Source organism: Prionailurus bengalensis, chromosome F2 (assembly GCF_016509475.1).
Source record: "Prionailurus bengalensis isolate Pbe53 chromosome F2, Fcat_Pben_1.1_paternal_pri, whole genome shotgun sequence".
In the NCBI taxonomy this organism is placed as follows: domain Eukaryota; kingdom Metazoa; phylum Chordata; class Mammalia; order Carnivora; family Felidae; genus Prionailurus; species Prionailurus bengalensis.
This window is the reverse complement of record NC_057353.1, coordinates 39,798,892-39,818,222: the sequence shown is the minus strand read 5'-3', so window position 1 is coordinate 39,818,222 and position 19,331 is coordinate 39,798,892. Positions and strand designations below refer to the sequence as shown.

The 19,331-nt window shown below is 35.6% G+C and overlaps 1 protein-coding gene across 1 annotated transcript in view; it reads left to right on the top strand.

Moving 5' to 3' along the window:
* The window catches only part of TRIQK (triple QxxK/R motif containing), a 139,502-nt gene extending 122,469 nt beyond the window's left edge, over positions 1-17,033 (top strand). Inside the window, exon 8 of the transcript XR_006300506.1 lies at positions 13,085-17,033. The gene's annotated coding sequence lies outside the window, so the exon portion shown is untranslated. The remainder of the gene's footprint in view (positions 1-13,084) is intronic.
* Positions 17,034-19,331: the final 2,298 nt, after the last annotated feature.

The following is a 19,331-nucleotide window of genomic DNA, read 5'->3' as shown; positions in this document are numbered from 1 at the left end:
TGCTTAAGATTGTCTCTCTCTTTCTCTCTCTCTCTCTCTCCACCCCTCTCCCACTCTCCCTCTTGTGTGCACTCTCTCTTTCTAAAATTAAAATTAATAATAATAATAACCGTAGATCTTTTCTGTGAAGCTACAATTTCTGGACCCCAAATAAGAAAGTGTGTGTGTGTGTGTGTGTGTGTGTGTGTGTTTGTAGTAACAGAAAAGATGCAATTATCATATTTCTTATAGTCTGTAGTGTCAGTAGAATTAAGATGGTGTTTATGCTTATGGGGTTACGAAGGGGCAGGTTGTGGTTCTTTAACATTATTTACTATGTGTTAAAGCTGCTCTCTTTCAGATGGATGCTTAGGGCAGACCAGTGATACTATGCATCTCAGTGTTTCATGTTTAGAACCGGGTCTCTAAACTCAGAAAGACTGGCCAGGAGCCCAGCTGACAGGTGGAACCCACCATGTAGCCACGGCAGCCATACCCTGAGCCTGGCCTGTCACCTGACAGGTGGAATCCACTGATGAATTTGGGCTCTTTTCAGCAACAAATTCTATTTTTTCAGCCGGCAGTCAGCTTTGCAACCTTCAGGTGTGACTCTAGAGTGCCATGGAAGAAGCCGTTTCTAATGGTGCCCATCGAAAGCAAACCAGTTCTAAGAAACACCACACACAGTCTCATAAACACACAGCCATCGCTTCGTTTGTATTTCATTACTCTAGACTGTTTTTCTCCTGAACGAGATATCACCTTTCCCGGAGTGGAGCAGTGTAAAAAGAGTGACTGTGACAGCTGACAGGTGAGGTGGGTCCTTTTGCAATGCAAGCAAGCTTTCTGATCTTGGGCCAGTGGGTCTCACCTGTCAGCAGTTGCTGACAGCACAGGGCTCACTGCCAAGAGCAGGAGCCCTGTGACTTTGACATGGCAGATGGGAGTCAAGTATAATAGCTGACAAGTGAGATGGGCAACCCGGGGAATGTTCTCTTGCATTTTCCAGGGTCAGGGTTTATATAAAAGGTCGGTGGCTGTGCCCAACTAGCCCAGTGGCTAGACCAGCTTCTGGAGTCCTAACAAAAAGTCAGAGACCGAACATCCCAGGTAATTGGGATTTAGTGCCTATTATGTGGCAGATATTTATAAATATTTTCTCTATCTTCAGAACAACGCTGCAATGTGGTGGTCACTGTTTTGCATATGAGAACATGAGAGCCAGTTGAATGAGCATCTCAGGGCTACACAGCTAGGAATCAGGAAGGCTGAAATAAGACACAGCTCTATCCAGCTCCCAAGCTGGGTTGTTTCCCAAATTTTGTTGCTACGTTTCCAGTAATTTCCTGTTTCTACTTTTCAATAATTTCTATTTCACTTGTGTAGTGAAAGGAGAGGACTATAATAATAGGAAAAACTATAAATTAAAATCAATCAGTAGAAAGAATATTGTGTGTGTAATTGTGCTGTGTACAATATTTGGCTTATTATAAATTTAAATGGAACATACTTCCTAAATTTGACTTAGATAACTGACAGAACTTTTTCAAGTACCAGACCTAAACACAAACAGAAGTAAGTTTAAGAGTCTCCTTAGATGTGTGATATGTAAATCATATGTACTATGAATACAATTAGAAAAAGGAAAGATGGAAGATGTCACTTTAAAAAAAAACAGTATTTTTCACATTCTATGGAATTACAGACTTTATTATAGGAAAAAAAACCCTGCCCTTTTTTAGGGCATTTATTTAAACACTTTATTAAAACTTTTGAATATACTGACATTGGATCAAAAATCTGTATGGATCAGGGAAGTTAAGAAAAAGTAGAATGAAATTGTGTGATTTAAAAAAAAAATGTGGCCTCCTTGGGGATGAGGAAGGCACAGGTAGTGGGGCCTGGAATGGAAGGAGAGAGCACTGGGCTTTGGGAGAAGCCAGCAGGGAGCAACACCTGTTACGTGAGCTCGTGAGGGAAGAAGGGTCCAGGAGATTCATTTGAGTTCATGGACGTTGGAAGCAATGACAGTACAGAAATTTCTGTAACAGAATTTCCTTGTAATGGGTGTCGGGTTTTGTCAATCCTTTTAACACATAACTACACTGTGTTACTGGAGCCATGACCTCAGAGACTAGAGGAAGAAGTTTCAAGGCCAGTGAGGGGAGGCGCACAACCCACACTCAGACTAATTGGCATGCTGCCAGCAGGTGGATTCCTTGGTGAGTTCCAGGAAGCCACCAGCAGTCAAGATCACCGAGCTCCAGAGTGGAGGTGAGGGCCAAGTTATCACAGGGGAGTGAGATATCTTGCCACTACATCTCTTCCCTGAGTAGATTACTTGTTTGGTGGTCTCATCCTGCCTCCTGGCTTTAAATACCATCTATGTGCTGATACTTAGAGCTATCGTCAAGCTCCAACCTCTTTCCCACCTGCCTAGCATCATTACTTGATATGTCTCATAGGCCTATCAAACTTCTTGATTTACTAACAGCCTCCAATATTTCTCCTTCTTAAAGTTCCCCATCTCAGTAAATGACATCGTTCGTCCTCACACCAACCAAAAAAAAACCAAAAAACAAACAAAAAAACACATTACCATCTTTGACTCCTTTCTAATAGGGATTTCAAATCAACTACTTCCTGTAATCTTCATTAATAATGCTCTAGTTAAAGCCACTGTCCTAACTCTGGACTGTCACAGTAGCCCCGGATAGCATTCTCTGTCCTCACGGCTGCCCCCTCTCCTGGTCCTCCTCCCCTGTGCCTCTCAGTCTGTTGTCCACATGGCAATTAGAGTGAGCCTTCTACAACCTATGTCAGAGCAATCCTCTTTTGCTCATTACTCTTCAGTAACTTTCTAGAGGAGGTGTGGTTGGCTCGCTCTCAAGCATCCTCTCAGGAGCTAGCACAGTGCCTACCACCAGAGTGGTGTCTCACAATGCCTGTTTGTTCACTGACTAGGGAAATATAATATTTTTTCTACCCAAATGGGAAGGCGGTAGGAATTGGAGAGGTGTGTACTACTCAAGAAGGTGCTATGTACTCTTCAGCAGCTTTCTTTTCAAGGCTAATTTCACAGCAAACATGAGATTATGTTTTAACAGTTTCTGAGAAATGATAGCAAATGGCAAGAAATCTGTACATTAGCAACATAGACAACTTCATGGCTCAGGAAATGAGAAAATGCAAAATTGTGATAGCATAAATAGGGGGTTTTCTGTATATATAGCTTCCTCTTAGCCCAATCTTGTGTTTATTGAATATTCATTGGGGTATGTTAGAACAGTGAACAATATTTTGTGAGCTTGGCAAAGGAATAAATTGCTGAATGGCTTACATTTTTGCTATCAAGAAAGCCCCACAAAATGGGCCCAAAGTAACATGCACCAAGGTTGATTGAAAAGTAAATTTATTTCACTGACCTTATCAATTCAGCCTCCTTCCCTATTTGCTGAATCCTCCTATTTTATACTTCTCAATGGCTATCAACATACTTTTTTATGAAAGCTTGTCCCTTTATATGTGTCCTGCAATCTCTTCCTTTATTTATTTCCCCTAATCTCTTCTAATAACATTTGCCTCTTCAAACACCTTATTTTTCCACCTATTTTCTCCTGCAAGTATTTGTACTGAGAGTCCCAGTTACTTCAGCATATTGTGGCAAAGGACCACCTCCTCTGTGTGGACTCCTAACCAGTAGACCCCAACTTTCTCACACATCCTTTCAAATTAAGACTTGAGGAACTTTTCTTGATATCCTTAACCTAGTGGAATTTATTTGCGATACTAAAAAGAAATCACAGTAATTTGTTGAGGTGTCTTCAAAGATACTTTGCTTATGGTAACAGCCTTCATTGAAACAATGAAGCAAAGTATCTGGACACATAGTAGGCACACAACAAACTTCCTTAGAATGAACATAACGACTGTGAGGGTGATTGAGGGGTTGAGTGTGTGATTTAGTAGTATTTATACTTGATGTGGTAGTTCGTGGACAGATGTGAAATTTGAATGCAATTGAAATACGATGTTTTAAGTAGCCGATAACTTTAATATTGTAATACATTTCAGAATGGTTTATGATGTGGGCCATAATCCTGTCACGAAACATATGATCATCACCTAATACAGTATTTGAAATCTTGCCAGCCAAAATTATCAATAAGAAATAATTTTATCCCAATTAAAAGCTAACTTTATTTCATAAACACCCTATAATAATTGCCTTTAAAGAGTTGTTAACAGATTTAATCATTTGTGTAAAAATATTATCTTATATTTTTTAGACAAAATTCAGGAGAGCTATATTTTAATACCTACACACACACACACACAAATGTATTTTTTTTGCTTCACAGTTAATTGGAAAGTGAATGTCATGGTTAACTTATGGCCAACTTAGTTTGCCTAGAATTTTCTTACTTTCTTGTTTTGCCTCTCTCATCTGTCAATCCACATCTCTGGCTTTTTAAACTTCTTTCCAAGAGACTTTCACTCTTATATTCTTACAGTTTTATTTTATTTGTCTTTCCTCTAATAGCCTATTGCTCCTTCCATTAGTCAATATCACACTCTCATTATTCTTCTATTTTTACTGCTTTTTAGCTATAATCATAAGCAAGCTTGAGCCTTAAAAAACATGCTGTAAAATGTGTGTGTGTCTCTGTGGTAGATTTCATTATTGGTCCAGATTCTTCACTTATCCCTGCATCCACTCCCAGGACCAGCTACATTATTTGCAGGACTTACTACAAATTGAAAATTCAAAATTAAGAATTTCAAGATAGCAACAGCAGAGCGTTAAACCAATAACAGGATCTAAGCATGGAGACTTGTGTGACATACAAGGAACTCGCCCCACTAAAGGAGCCACGTCCACAGCCTTTGCCATATGACTTTGCAGTTCTTTCTCTAGAAGCAAGTGTCTCCCCCATCCTACTGATGGTAGGTGCTAAGGTCTGAATGTTTGAGTCCCCCTCACCCCCAGAATTCATATGCTGAAATCCTAATCACCAAGGTGATGGTATTAGGAAGTGGAGTCTTTGGGAGGTGGGTAGGTTATGAGGGTAGAGTCCTCATGAATGGGAATGGTACCCTTATAAAAGAGCCCAAGAAATATCAGTTCCCCTTGTGCAATAGGAGGTTATAGTGAGAAGACAACCATCAGTGAGGAAGCAGGCTCTTAGCAGAACTAGTCTCCAGAACTATGAGGAATAAATGTTTGTTGTTTATGAGCATCCAGTTTATGGTATTTATGTTATAGCAGCCCAAATGGATGAAGGCATTGGGTTTGACCATGTGATTTCCTCTGGCTAATGGGGATTGTGAACACAAATGACATGTTCCAGGTTTGTCTAGATCATAAAAAGGCATTAGATGTCTGTGTTTGTCCGTCTGTTTTTCTGTCATGGCAGAAGGACATACATGTCATGTATGAAGGACATGTCTCAACTAACTCCTGGCCATGGGAGATTTAACTGTAGCATAAGGTTAAGCCCGGCTGAGCCTGGCCTATACCAGTCAGCCCCAGCCAACCTTCAGACACGTGAAGGAGAATAAATGATCGGTAACCTGATCTGTTGGGTTTGGGAGTGGTCTGTCACACAGTAAAAGCCAACTAATCAAGGAAATGAAAACAGTTCATCTAAGAGGCTCTAGCAGACAGAAGTGTTGCGTCATTGATCCTCACCTCAGCTTTTCCTGTGTCACGCCTCCCTTACCCAGCTCACACTGTGGATTAGTGAGTTGCCATATCAAGACCCTGGTTGCTCCCCAACCCCCTCAAAGCCAGGCAGTTTCACCAGCCTCTAAACTCTACACTTACTGCCTGCTTCTCCAGTTCCACTCTTGGTTCTGACAGCCTTAGCTCCCTGTCCTGCTAGGGATGTCCTATCACACACACACACACACACACACACACACACACACACACACACACAAAGCATCATTCTATCAAGGTATTTGTTGTGACTGTGCCTTCTGTCTTGTCTCCTTGCCTCTACTTTTGGTGCTTTTTTTTTTTTTTTTTTTTTTTTTTTTACTATCTTCCAACTTATAGTAGGATTGACCTTTCAAAAGCATAAACCAGTTTCTGTCATTCCCACGGTTATATCCTCTTGTGGCAATGTTTGGTAATTGGAGTAAGTAAAACTTATTACACAGCTGCTATTGTTGACCTCACATCCCTCCATTCCTCTGTTTTTCCCTATGCTCCAGCCAGACTAGCCTTTCTAAACAATGCCATGCCCATTTCCATCTCAGAGCCTTTGATCATTCTGATGGAAACATGCTCTCTACCCCATCTTCAGTTTTTCCGTGATTGTGAGGTGTTCCTACTGATCCACTCCTATTACTGTCCTGTTTTATTCTGGAAGACATCATGTCTGAAGGGATATTAAAAATCAAGTAAAAAGGGAAAAATGCAATGCATAATTTACAGAAAATAGCAATAATGAATAAAAGGGACCAGCGACCAGATCTGGGGCTGCTAATTCTTTGAACGTTGAACCAAGGAAAACAGACAGTTAGAAGGCATGACAGTTCCTTCCTGTACTCTCAAAATAGGAGAATCTAAGAGGGCCTTCTGTTGTTTTCCACCTGTTTTTTTATGAGGTAAAGCATGAAGTGGCTATTAAGAGATTTTCCTTATTCCTACTTCCTCATGTTTATTTTTGATGAAATATTTTCTTGATTCTGGCCAAATGTCTACATGTCTTAATTTTGGGTAATAGTGCTAATTATATATATAAAAAAAAAACTTGTATCTTCATAATATTTTCAAGGGAATTATAGGGAGAATATATCAGAAGCTATCAGGCAGACATATTCTTTTTATTTTAGATGTTTATTTATTTTTGAGAGAGACAGAGTGGGAGGAAGCAGAGAGAGAGGGGACAGAGGATCTGAAGCAGGTTCTGTGCTAACAGCAGACACCCCGATGCGGGGCTCAAACTCAGAAGCTGTGAGATCATGAACTGAGCTGAAGTGAAGCTTAACTGACTGAGCCCCCCAGGTGCCCAGCGGACACTATTCTAAACTGGAATTTGATAACATTCTTTGTTTTTTCATTGACTTTTTTTTTATATTTGACCTCCTGCCTTTTTCATTCACAAATCAATCAACATGAAGATAAATCCTTATAAAAATTTCTATAAAATATTCTCTATTCTTTACCAAAGAAAAATAATGATAAATTTTCATTGTTGTTCAGTAAATTGCCAATATTATTAAAGCTTACAGTGATTATGGAGATAGTAAGAATATGTAAAGGATAAAAAAAAAGTTATACTAAACAATTACCATAAAAGACTTACGTGCAAATCTTGTAAGCCACAACCAAGGTCAACAGGAATAATGATTAGGGCTATGAATTTGACCACAGCAAGGTACTGCCATGTGAAATGCACTAAAGCTTTGCCAAGCTTAAAGAAGGATTATAATTGACGGAGAAGGTAGACAGAATAGAGGAGGGATGGGTTCCACCCCTTGATATTTAGGGATGAGACCGAAAGACTCCAAAACCGGGTAATTATAAGCAGTCGGGCAGAACTGAACTGTCTATTCATCATATGATAAAAGGGAAAAGAATGATGTCCTTTAGTGGAAGTGGGAGACTGTTGCATGGCAGAAGCTAGTCAGTCCTGTGTCTGGATGGAACTAGAGCCTAGGAAATAGTCCCACTAAAGAAGGGAGAACAAATGAGAAAATACAGGAGAGGAAAAAAAACATCATAACTTAAAAGCATCTCTTTTCTTAGATGAGTCTGGGATATAGCTAGGAAGAAATGCTACTTTCAGGGATGAATCAGGAATGTGTCCTTTGCTATGGTTTACATAATGTTCATTCAACTAGCACATTATACAAATCCTTCCAGTAATAGTTACTAACATTTCATATAAAAATATATGGGATAAGTTGATAAACTTGTTCATTTATTATTATATTATATGTATTTTGTTTATATAGATAAAATGTTTCACTTGTAGAGAATTTAATAAAGAAAAATAATGGGAAACAGAGGAAAAATATGACACTTATGGAGCCCTGAACATAATTTCTTATGTACAACTCTTGCTTATATAATTTTTAATTTCATCTTATCATTGGTGAATTTTATTATAAATTAAATATTTTCTAGCAAGAGTTTTAGTTAAAGACTTCACCTTATGTTTTATAACCACATTTATTGAATTATGTAGATATTATAGTATATTTAAAAGTTCTTATTTTTCCTCTAAAGCTAAATCATGCTCATTATAGTGCATCTCTTGGTTAGGTAAATAACATGCATAAGAGATTTTTTTCAGGAAAAGTTTTTTAGTGGTACATTTTGTGAATCATTAATTATTTGAGATTGTCTACCATGACAACTTAGGTGGGTATAAAATTTAGTTACATCCTTTTGCACTTAAGTACTCTAAAGAAGTTATTTTATTATCTTCTGACATTAAATATTTTGGAGAAGTTGAAAATCTGCATGATTTTTCTTCTCTTACCTGTGAACTTCTTCTTTTTTCTTCCTAGATGCTTACGGAAGTCTTCAATCTTAAGAGTTATTTTTCAGGAAGCTATATTTGTTGTTTACCTTTTCACATTGATCACCTTTATACATGTTAACCTCATTTTTTGAAGTCTTATTTAAAATCTTTTACTTATAAGACTCAGTTAGCATATGTGTAACTCTATGGATTATTTCTTTCTCAAGAAAATTAGTGCATTTGATATATCATTTTGTCTGTCATCAGAACAAGGGAGACTCAAATTAATGTCAATATTTTCTGCTACTTTAGTTTTTACTTCAATAAAACTTATTTAGCACCAATTTGGTAACAGGCAGTGTGCTGGTGAAGGAAATAAGGGAAGAATAAAATATGTTCCCTGCCCTCAGTAAATTTATAAATATTCTTATGTTGTGGCTCTTGATAATCACAGAGGCTAGTTCTAGAATGTAGAAAAGAGCTTGAATGTCTTTGAAGAAGAGAGACTTAGTTCAATTGACTTTCACATGCTGCCTGAGTAAAAATCTCATCAACAGTCCTGTTGTATGCTTAACAATAACAAAATATATACATAAATCTATGTGCAGCAGTTTATAAATATATCCACATAAACAGATGCTATTCAATAATAGTTTCTATGTTTATTGTGTGGCACATGCTGTGCTAAACCCTTTTTTAGATCATCTGACTTAATCTTCACAATAACCTCATGAGTTATATTTTATCTGTCTTTTACAGATGAGGAAATGAAACTGAGTTGTCCAAGGTCAGACAATGCTTAGCACAAATTAGACACTCAAATCAAAATTTACTGAATAGGAGAAGAAACTAGGACTTAAATCCAGGGCAGTGTGAATACAAAATCTTTGTCTTAACCACTATACTAAACAGCTCATCAAGGGGAAACAAACAAAAATAACAGCACAAATAAAAACAAATCAGTTCTGGCTAAGGTTCAAAGATAGGAAGACTAGAATTAAACCAGTCATGAACTCTAATTCTGTATTCAAGATCAATTGTCTGCTTTCTTTTCTTCCTTTTAAGTAGAACTTTAACTTTAATTAGACATTTTAGCATATGGAAGTTAATAAATCTTGACTCAGATATCAAAGTCCCAAATATGAACTGTAAGATTTTGATACCCAATAACCAATAGAGAATTAATAGAGGCTAGATGGGAGTTTTAAATCAAAATTAGGTATGTAAATTTACATTTAAATGGAAAAGGAATTTATGTTTTTAAAAAAACTATTACACAAAATTATCCTGTATTTAAACTGGTAGTGATTTCTTTTAATTAATACATGGAAAAAAATAATAGCAGGAAATAGATTGTCTAAATAGTCGCCACCCATAATGAACCAAACACGGCGATAGGTGACAGGTTACATTAAAAAAAAAAAATGAGGGGGCTTTTATGAAATAGTTTATGTAAAATAATTATATTTGTTTTTAAGTATTAATTAAGTGCATTTATATTTATACTTCAATAATATAAATATAATTATATAATAAATATATAAAACATATGCTATTTTTATGCTAATAATATAATAAATACTTATTGGGGAAAATTTCAAAGTAGAAAATGCAAGAACAACTAAAATGTCACTCATGATCCCAATACCCACAGGTAACAGCTGTTGAAATTTTTATGATATCTTCATTCATGAAACACCTAGCATACTGTGAGGGGATGCTGGTATGAGGGCATCAGTAACGTGACTGGACAGTTTGATTATTACACTGACTAGTTTCCACAAAGGAAAAAAAAAAGATTTGAAGTTTAATTTATATGATTTGTTTTTAATCAGTTCTTTTCTGAATATTCTCTCTGGCTTGAAATACAATAAATAGTATTATGGAATATAACTTACAATGATTCTATAAAGTATAGACAGTCAAGGACAGAAATTTAAGACGGAAGGCCAAAAAGATGCCATAAAACAGTTGTAATGTAAAGAATTTGTATCATTTTTTAACTGCAGAATAACAGTAAATAAAAAAGAGTATGTTACGCATTTAATCCAGAAATTCCCACACTTCTTCCTTCACACAATTCATTATATGGGCCCCGAAGGAGCTTTGGCGTAAAAACAAAGATCTAATTGTGTACTTTAAAAACTGGTTACACAGTTTACCTAGTTTAATAATCTTGAACAACAAAGGAGGGATTTTTCGGGGTGGGTGGGGGCTGGAGTTTGGTTGACGATCCATGGCTTGAGGCATGGGAAAGGAGAGTCCAGTTAGGAAAGCAGTACATTTATGGCAGAAGTGGATTACTAAGTGGATAATTAATGGTGGTGAAGATAGCAGATCTCCCCTCCCTCCTTGGGCTTCTTCTCACAAGTGAGCTTATAGCCCTGAGGAAGGTTTTTTGTTTTAAAGACCATTCTTTCTGAAACTTTTGGTCTTTCTGTGGTTTATTGAGCTAGTCTCTAAGGTTCAAGGGGGTCAAAGCAGAAGATATCTTCTCCAAGGCATTAAACAGACATTAAAGGAACAAAGCCAGTCTGAAGAGTTTTCACAGGGTCTTCTTCAAAGATTTAATCTACAAAGGAGTTTTTTTCCTCCACATAAGACATTTAATGACTTTAGGAGTCTTAATTTATATCTTTTGCCCTTTCAGTAAAATTTAAAACTGATCAAATTTAAGCACATACATTAATATTAACAGTGTACAGATAACTCTAAAGACTAAATCAAAAGTTTGGGGGTAGGAAGCGGTTTATGATAGATTTGTATCTTGATTCCCCCTACATATTAGAATTTTTAGATGCATTAATAAACACTATATATGCATGTATAGTAAGAGCATGTGTAATTCTTTCCAGCTCAAATGACCTATGTATCACATCCACATGCAAACATGTATATTTCATTCTTAGGTTATTTAAAATAACATTACATCTTTGTAGTAAGTCTTTCGGGGTACAGCCAGCAAAAAACAACAAGCACATGATTAAAGCATTTTCACCATTGATGTCATTGGCATAAATAGAGAGAGCCAGATAAAGAATAGATAACATTAATAGTAAAATGCATATTGATTACTATTTATCAATATAGTCATAAAGTGCTATTGTAATGGTACAATAATGGTTATCTTGGTAAATTCTTATAGTCATACCCATGATATGAATAAAAATCATTTGAGCAATAATGTCTTGTATTGTGAATCATAATATAAATAATTACAGAAGAATAACTTTTTAAATGTCTCATTTTTACTGCATGTGTGTGTATGTTCACACATGCACATAGATCATGTGTCTTCATTTAAAAGCCGTGGCTTCTATAAAATTTAATTACATCTCCCTGCAGCTTTAAATTGTGAGTGGCTCTAAATCAAGTGTGTCTTCAAAACAGGGGCTGCTTCTATTAAATTTAATTATGTTTCTCTGCATATTGCACAGTGGAGGTGTAGTTGCTAAATGAGGGCATCTTCTATGAAAATGGCACAGGAAAGATGTAGAAACAAGCGGGATGGCCTTCATGCTTCTTTGAAGTGGATAAAAATACTGTTGTCTTGCCATAGTCAAAACTCTCTGGAACCAGCTTTAGTAATGTAAGACAAAGCCAAGAAGATTGAATTTTCATGCTATTTTCACGTATGATATGTACATTTTTGGAAATATTCCATTTATGTTAATTTTTCAATACATTAAATATGAATTCAAATGATTGAAATGTAGAAAGTCTTTTGCATTATATTTGAATTTCAGAACCATATGCGTCACTAATTTCCAGTCATACAAAAGGGTTTAAAGAGGCAAAGCAGCTTGAAATTATACTTTCTTTTGTTAAAAAACAAACAACAAAAGAAGAATACTGGGGATTTTTTTTTTGTAATTTCCAAAGATAAAAACTTTTCTTTTTCTTTTTAAAATCATAAGTATACATACATGTATATATACATCTATATATATATGATTTGATATCTCAATAGTTGCTTGATCATATGACCTATTTTTATGAGGGTATACATTTGATCATACATGTGTTAAATATTAAAAGCCGGCTTTTGAAAACTGGTAAAAACAGAGAATTCATGAATGGATCACCTGTAAAATGAGATTGACGCAGTACCTGTTGTTAAGCACTTACTGATTGATGTTATAAATCAGGGTAATATACGTTGCTTAAACATAAAGTCTCTATAGATGCAGGCTAAGTAAAATGGATAATTATTTCTATATGTGTTTCACAATATTCAATAATATTATATAATTTATTATTACCATTATGGAATTGCTTCTTGGGGGGGCGGGCAGTGGCAGGAAGTTGATTACCTCAGTATTACTCTCCCTCAAGGAGATGGAATTTTCAAGCATTACCATTTGGGGGGTTTAGTACTTAGAGAAGTAGGCCTAACTAAAATAAACATTACAGAAGTTCATGTTCCCTAGCTCACTCAATGGAATAGTCTTTTCAGTTTTTGCTTTTCCTTCTTCTATAAGCTAGAGTCCTTTCCTAGAATGGAAGCAAAAAATGGCCTTTTCACTCTTGAGCAAATTAAAGTCCTGGCCAAACATTTTCTCAACTTGCATAGAAGTGTAATTAACTCACTCAGCTGGGTTTTTTTTTTTTTTTTTGACACGCAGACCTTGTGGTGTTCTGCTCCAGTCTTGAGAGTTACCACGCATTGCAGCAGACATGTTTATTTGCGTAAAAGGACACCTTGTGATAACAGTGGCAGTACTCTTGCAACTTGTCCATTTCCTGAACTGCTTGGAAATGTATCGAAGAAAACACTACAGATGCAGGTACCCCAAAGTCATACATGTAATCTTTTACTTTGGTTTAAAATCATGACATCAGAGATCCTGCCAGATGTGGGTCATGTGCCTAGATAACCGTATAGAAGTGAACATTTGAAATGGCCATCCTCTAATTTAGGTGGAAACTTATAAGAGAAATCAGTCTTTATGGATCAATTTTTTATTGCAATCTATATCTACTGGCTGAGAGTAAGAATGGGATTTTCAACTCTAGAGAGGCTATTTCCTACATTAGCTCAGATTGAGAATGCTCTGAGAATCAACATTACAGATTAACAGTTGATTTTGTATTATTCGGAATGTGTGTTTGTTAGAACCCCTCTCATGACATATTTTCTGTTAAATTCATCAACATCACAATTTAATAGGCATAGCTTGTAAAAATGATTTGTAGATTATTTGTTTAAATTATGGTCATTGGGCTGATTGGCTGGCTGTTCTAGAGTAAATGTACCCAAATAAATTACAAACCGAGATGTTCATTAGTAAATTGGGGGCATGAGGGTAAAAAAGTAAAACCAGCTAGATGCACAGAGCTTAGCTGAGTATGGATGTACTCAGGTACCAACATCAGTTCGGTACTCGCCAGTCTTCATTTTAGTATCTTTTTTCACTAAATAGCAATAGAAAAGGCTCCATTTTTATGGCCTGTAAGAGTGTGCCATATACATATAGCATATACATAGTGCTATATATATGCATTAAATTGCAAAGCTTTCCCCATTCCATTTTCACTATTTCTAAATACTGTCTAAAATAAAATGATTAAAATGTCAGTGGATCCACATGCATTCCATTTTTGCAATAAGCATTTCTTTCTACAAAAGAGAAATGCTGTTTAATTTCAGTGTGATTGTGAATTTTGTAAAATGAGGATGTAATAGCATTTTACTTAAACTTATAGCATCTTCTGCTCATATTGTGTTGCAGAATAGTTCCTTCATAATTAAAGTGTCAAAAAACACATTTGTAACAAGAATGATGAAATTCATTCTGAATAATCCGTCAGCAAATAATAACCTGCATTTCCTGCTCTCAAACAGAATCATTTAATACCTTTCAATCATTCGGTTCTTCCCTCTTTTTTCTTTTTTCTTGTTACTCTTAGAAAATAACTTCCTATAACAGCTTAGAAACTATTTTATGGGCTTAATGGAGGTTTTTCTTTAGCTGGAATGTTATATGGTTAGCAAATGTTTCTATAAATATGTAAAATGCTCTTCCCTGAGTCCCCACTGGATGCCTCTCAACTAGAGCATTTCCAAAACAATAAACAAGGCAAACAAAGAATGCTTCAAAATAATCATAATTTCACATTTCCCCCCAAACATTGTTCATTTATTTTTCTATTTTATTGCTGAAAACAGAAATCATATTGAGTGGAGGATTTCCCCTCACATAGACATGAAGGCAGGTTGACATTTAGGAACTATGGCATCTTATGTTTCTGAAATATGGAAGGAGCAAGTCAGATTATTCAAGAGCATTTTCTCCATCTAAGATCTTGTTTTATCATTGCCTGTATTGAAGTGATACTCATTTTACATTTACTTTTAAAAATGTAAATTAACAAACATAATATTTATATACGTGCATGTATACCTACCGGGGATTGTGATATAATGCACATATGAATAAGCAAGTAATGTCCGGGTGCATAATTTAGCTTCTATCGTGAGAATCAGTTTTCTGCTTGGCTTAATATTTTCATGCTACATGTGCCTGAAACTTAGCGTTTGGAGAATTACTGGATTAGGCAATCTATCTCAGGATGATAAACCTATTTATATAGTACATACATCCTGAGTTCTCGTATCTCTTTCCTTTGCATGAAGTTTAGTACAATATTCCAACTGTACGAGGCATGGAACTATAAATTGTTTTATAGTGTATCTTAAGATTTTACTGTAGCGCAGGTCAAGCATAATTGTTAAGAGAGAAAAAGAAAATCTTTTAAAATAATTTATTCTTCTAAAAATGCTTCTACCATCCACTGCAGCTGCAGAGTCATAATGCTTTCATTAGAGATCACATCTGGGCTGAATTAAAACAGGAGCCTTTCCCAGCCCTGCAGTGCTTGTCAGGTTGAAAGTTTTTCTCAGAGCTCCTGAAGCCTTTCCAAAAATCAAGGGCTAAGACAGAGAACAGACCTTGTCACGAGCTGGTACCGGGCTTTAAGTACATTCCTGCTATGTTATTCACCGTCTGGCTCTAATTTGGAGGTACATCTCCCTTGTGCTCACTTTATTAACTTACATATGACTAGCCCTTTTGTTTAATATGGAAATAAAAAAAACAGGGTTTGTTGAAGAATAGTACTATACACTGAGGCTTTTATTTTTCCACACATTCGCTTTTTTCCCCTATATGTTTGCTCTTTAAAGCAATTTCCCCATATTTGAACCACTTGGATAATAAAAAAAAAGTAGATAATATGGAGAATTCATAACAGACCTTGTTTTCATCTTTATTTTATAGAAAGGGGGGAGGGGAAAACTACATAGATTTTAATGCATTGGTTTTTTTTTTTTATTTTGGCCATCAATTTTATCTTAGAATTCCAAAAGAAAAGGTCTATCGGTGTTAAACATAGACACAATGGTATCAAAGTAAAATTACATAAATTTTGGTGAAATTATTTCAAAACTGTGTTATAAAGTTGAATACAATGGACACTAACTGTTGAGATGTCATGACATTAATAAAGAATGGAAGTATATTAAAATTTTTTTTTAAATCCCAAGGTGTATTAGGAAGAAATACACTACCAATAAAAGAGAAAAAGGAGCTAAAAAAATTATCGGGAATGTGTTTCTGATGACTGAACAATGCTCATGCTCCAAATGATTAGCATTTACTAATCTGTCCACTTGTAGAGCACACATACTTTTATTAAAGCCCCAAATCTTGGGACAAAAGGAAGATACAAATTCTGTGAGGCTCAACATACCAAGAGAGAAACAGGTGCACAAATAATGCTAATGCAATTGCCATGTACTGAAATACAGGTCAATGTACAGCAGTAGCAGTGATTAACTCTGCCTGAGGAGGTCACCTTTGAGCTGGTCTTTGAAGGATGAATAGAAGTTCACTAAACTTTGGAGTATTTATAGATTTTAGCACACTTTTTCATTTTCTCTTCACCTGAATTTACCAGTTGCTATTTTTGGGGGGTAAAAAATGTACTTCACTATAGCATTGATGTATTCGCTACCTTTAGTATTAATTCTAAAACTGACATTATTCTGACCAATCTTTTTCCTAAGTGTTTTAATGGCGTTATAAATTAGAAATGTGTTTTTCCTCCTCCTATGTAAGTGGAACTTAACTTTTAGCAATGTAACAGGAAAAAACTAAAGAGTCGAGTCAATCCAGAGAATACGTGAGAACGTCAGTTTAATTGATGTCTCTCTGAATCTTAACTTTTTCATTAAAAAGATGGGGATAATGCCTGTCCCACGGAATTATGAGGATATAATAAAATGATGTATTTTGTGAACTAGGACAGTAGCTACCTCATAGTAAGCTAACATTCAGCAAACATAATTCTGTTCCCTAAATTTTATCTCCAAATGGGATGAACAAGCCTTGGCTCAAGCTAATTCTCTTTCAGTTTACTAATGTTGTATTTCAGGGTATAATGAAATGTATATATGATAAACATTAATGTCCATCTACGTTAACAATGAATGCAGATTGTTTGACAGTGATCTTTATAGAAAGTAGATTAATAGAAGAACGCAAATAATAAAGCACCTCTAATTTCACTACCTATGTATTTGGAGTTAATTTCTTGATAAACAAAATGATGTGTGCATTCCCGTGATATATTGCTTTCCACGAAAAGTCTTGCAAGCTTCCTTGAAAGCAAGGGTTACCTTTGCCATTGCTTTTACAGGCACTCTCTTAGTACCTAGTAAAATATTGCATCCAAGCCTAGGTGTTCAATAACTGTTCGTTGCTTTACTGCCTCTTGTTCTTGAAACTTAGATTTAGGATTTCCCAGAGAGCACTGGCACAATTTTGCTGAGTAGGAAAGACACAACCCAAAATGCCTGAGTCAAGTCACCTGTTTCTATTTACCTGTTTCTATTTGTGATTTGTAAAATTTCAGACCTTCAAACGAAAATTTTCAAATGTAAAGCAAATTAAATGCTATAGCACCACTGAATGTATCTATAAAATGATAAGAACAGCCTCCTAATTACATGAAATACAAACATTTAAGAGGATCCAGAGGGGAAAGTATGTTCCTTCTTCTCATTCACTGTTCTTTACTCCTATATTAGACTATGAAGGTAAAAGGACTTGTTTTACTTAACAAAGCTGGCTAGCTGTTTCTACGGAAATTCTTTTTCATTTTATAACTCATGTGGATGTCAATGTCAAAGTAACAACAGCACCACTGGGATGAAATGGATAAAAGACTCCTGGTCAGATGAAATTCTCTTTCCATTAAGATTTACCCTTCATGTTTTCCATTAACTATTGTCAACTCAGCTTCTTTCCTCATCGGAAGTGGCCAGCTGATGGATGCTTATGTATAGAATGGTGCAAGATAGGAAAATACTTCTATGTGTTTTTTTAAATCTTTGTATGGAAAACAAAATATGACAGCATTTCTAGGCTACACTGTTTTACATATGAATTGTGAAGTATCACATTTCTTAATCATAACTTTTGATGCTATATATATACCTACAATAGCATTTTAACCTTTCTAATCTTTCAACCTATTTATACTTTATTCAAGTTTACCTTGTGTGAAGTGTTTAGTTTATAAGACTGTATACATTTCATAGACTTATAAACCCAAGTTTAAAAAAACTAAAGAAATAAGTCCATAATTTAACACAATTCATTCACTGGTATAACTTCAAAATATTTTCCAGCCTGTGATTGTGTGTTACCTAGAATGAAATATTGAAAAAAAATTATTTAAAGTCACTTTCTTTACAATGAATTTACTTTTGGAATGATGGCAATGGACTTGCAGTTTCTATTACACTCAGTACTAATGATCAAGTTTAGAACATGGCTTCCAAGAATAAAATTTTACTACAATTAAAACTACAAGAGGGGCGCCTGGGTGGCTCAGTTGGTTAAGTGTCCGATTTCGGCTCAGGTCATGATCTCATGGTTTGTGAGTTGCAGCCCTGCATCAGGCTCTGTGCTGACAGCTTAGAGCCTGGAGCCTGCTTCAGATTCTGTCTGTCTGTCTCTGCCCCTCCCCGGCTCACACTCTGTCTGTCTGTCTCTCTCAAAACTAAAATAAACATTAAAAAAAACTACAAGAAAAAATGTATTTCATTTATTAGTCAAGTATTATACTTTTCCTTTTAACAAGAAAAATCTTAAATACAATCTCTGACTATGCTTGATAGGTTTTGGCACTCACAATTCACCTTACGGTGTTTTATAATGGTTTTCCATGGGCAGGCTGGAAATATCAGGAAATATACATTTGAAAATTAAGGAACATAAAAATCATATGATTTCTTGGCAATGTGCTTAATCCTGTGATAGAACCTTGAGCATTAAATCATTTCAATACACTTAAATAACAAAGTCAAGGGCCATGTTTTTCCTAACTTCAAGATTTTAAAAAACAGTCACCAAGAAAATATTATTTTTTTCCTTCTGAGAATTTCTCTAGGATAAATTAGTTACATACTTAGAACAAAGTATCTTTTCCACCAAAAGGAACACAGTTAAGGAAATTGACACATCAAATCAAGAGCTATGCAGGAAAGTCAAGAAAATTGTAGTAAATTTGCCATGAGACGGTGGCAGTTGGAAAATCAAAGAGGGCCTATCTAAAAAAAATATCTTGAAATAAAGAAATCAGTAAACTTTGTGATGTATTAGATTTGAGAAGCTAAAGAGTCAGTTTAATAGCAATACTTACAGCATTGGTGCATGGGAAATACTGATGAGTATAGGAGGGAACATTCATCACATGCTTATTAGGTGCCTCAGACTGATTTCTCCCTGCCCCACCCTCCATGTTTAGTCAGTCACCAAACTAGTCTTTCTCAAATCTGTCCCTAACTTTCCACCTTTACAACCA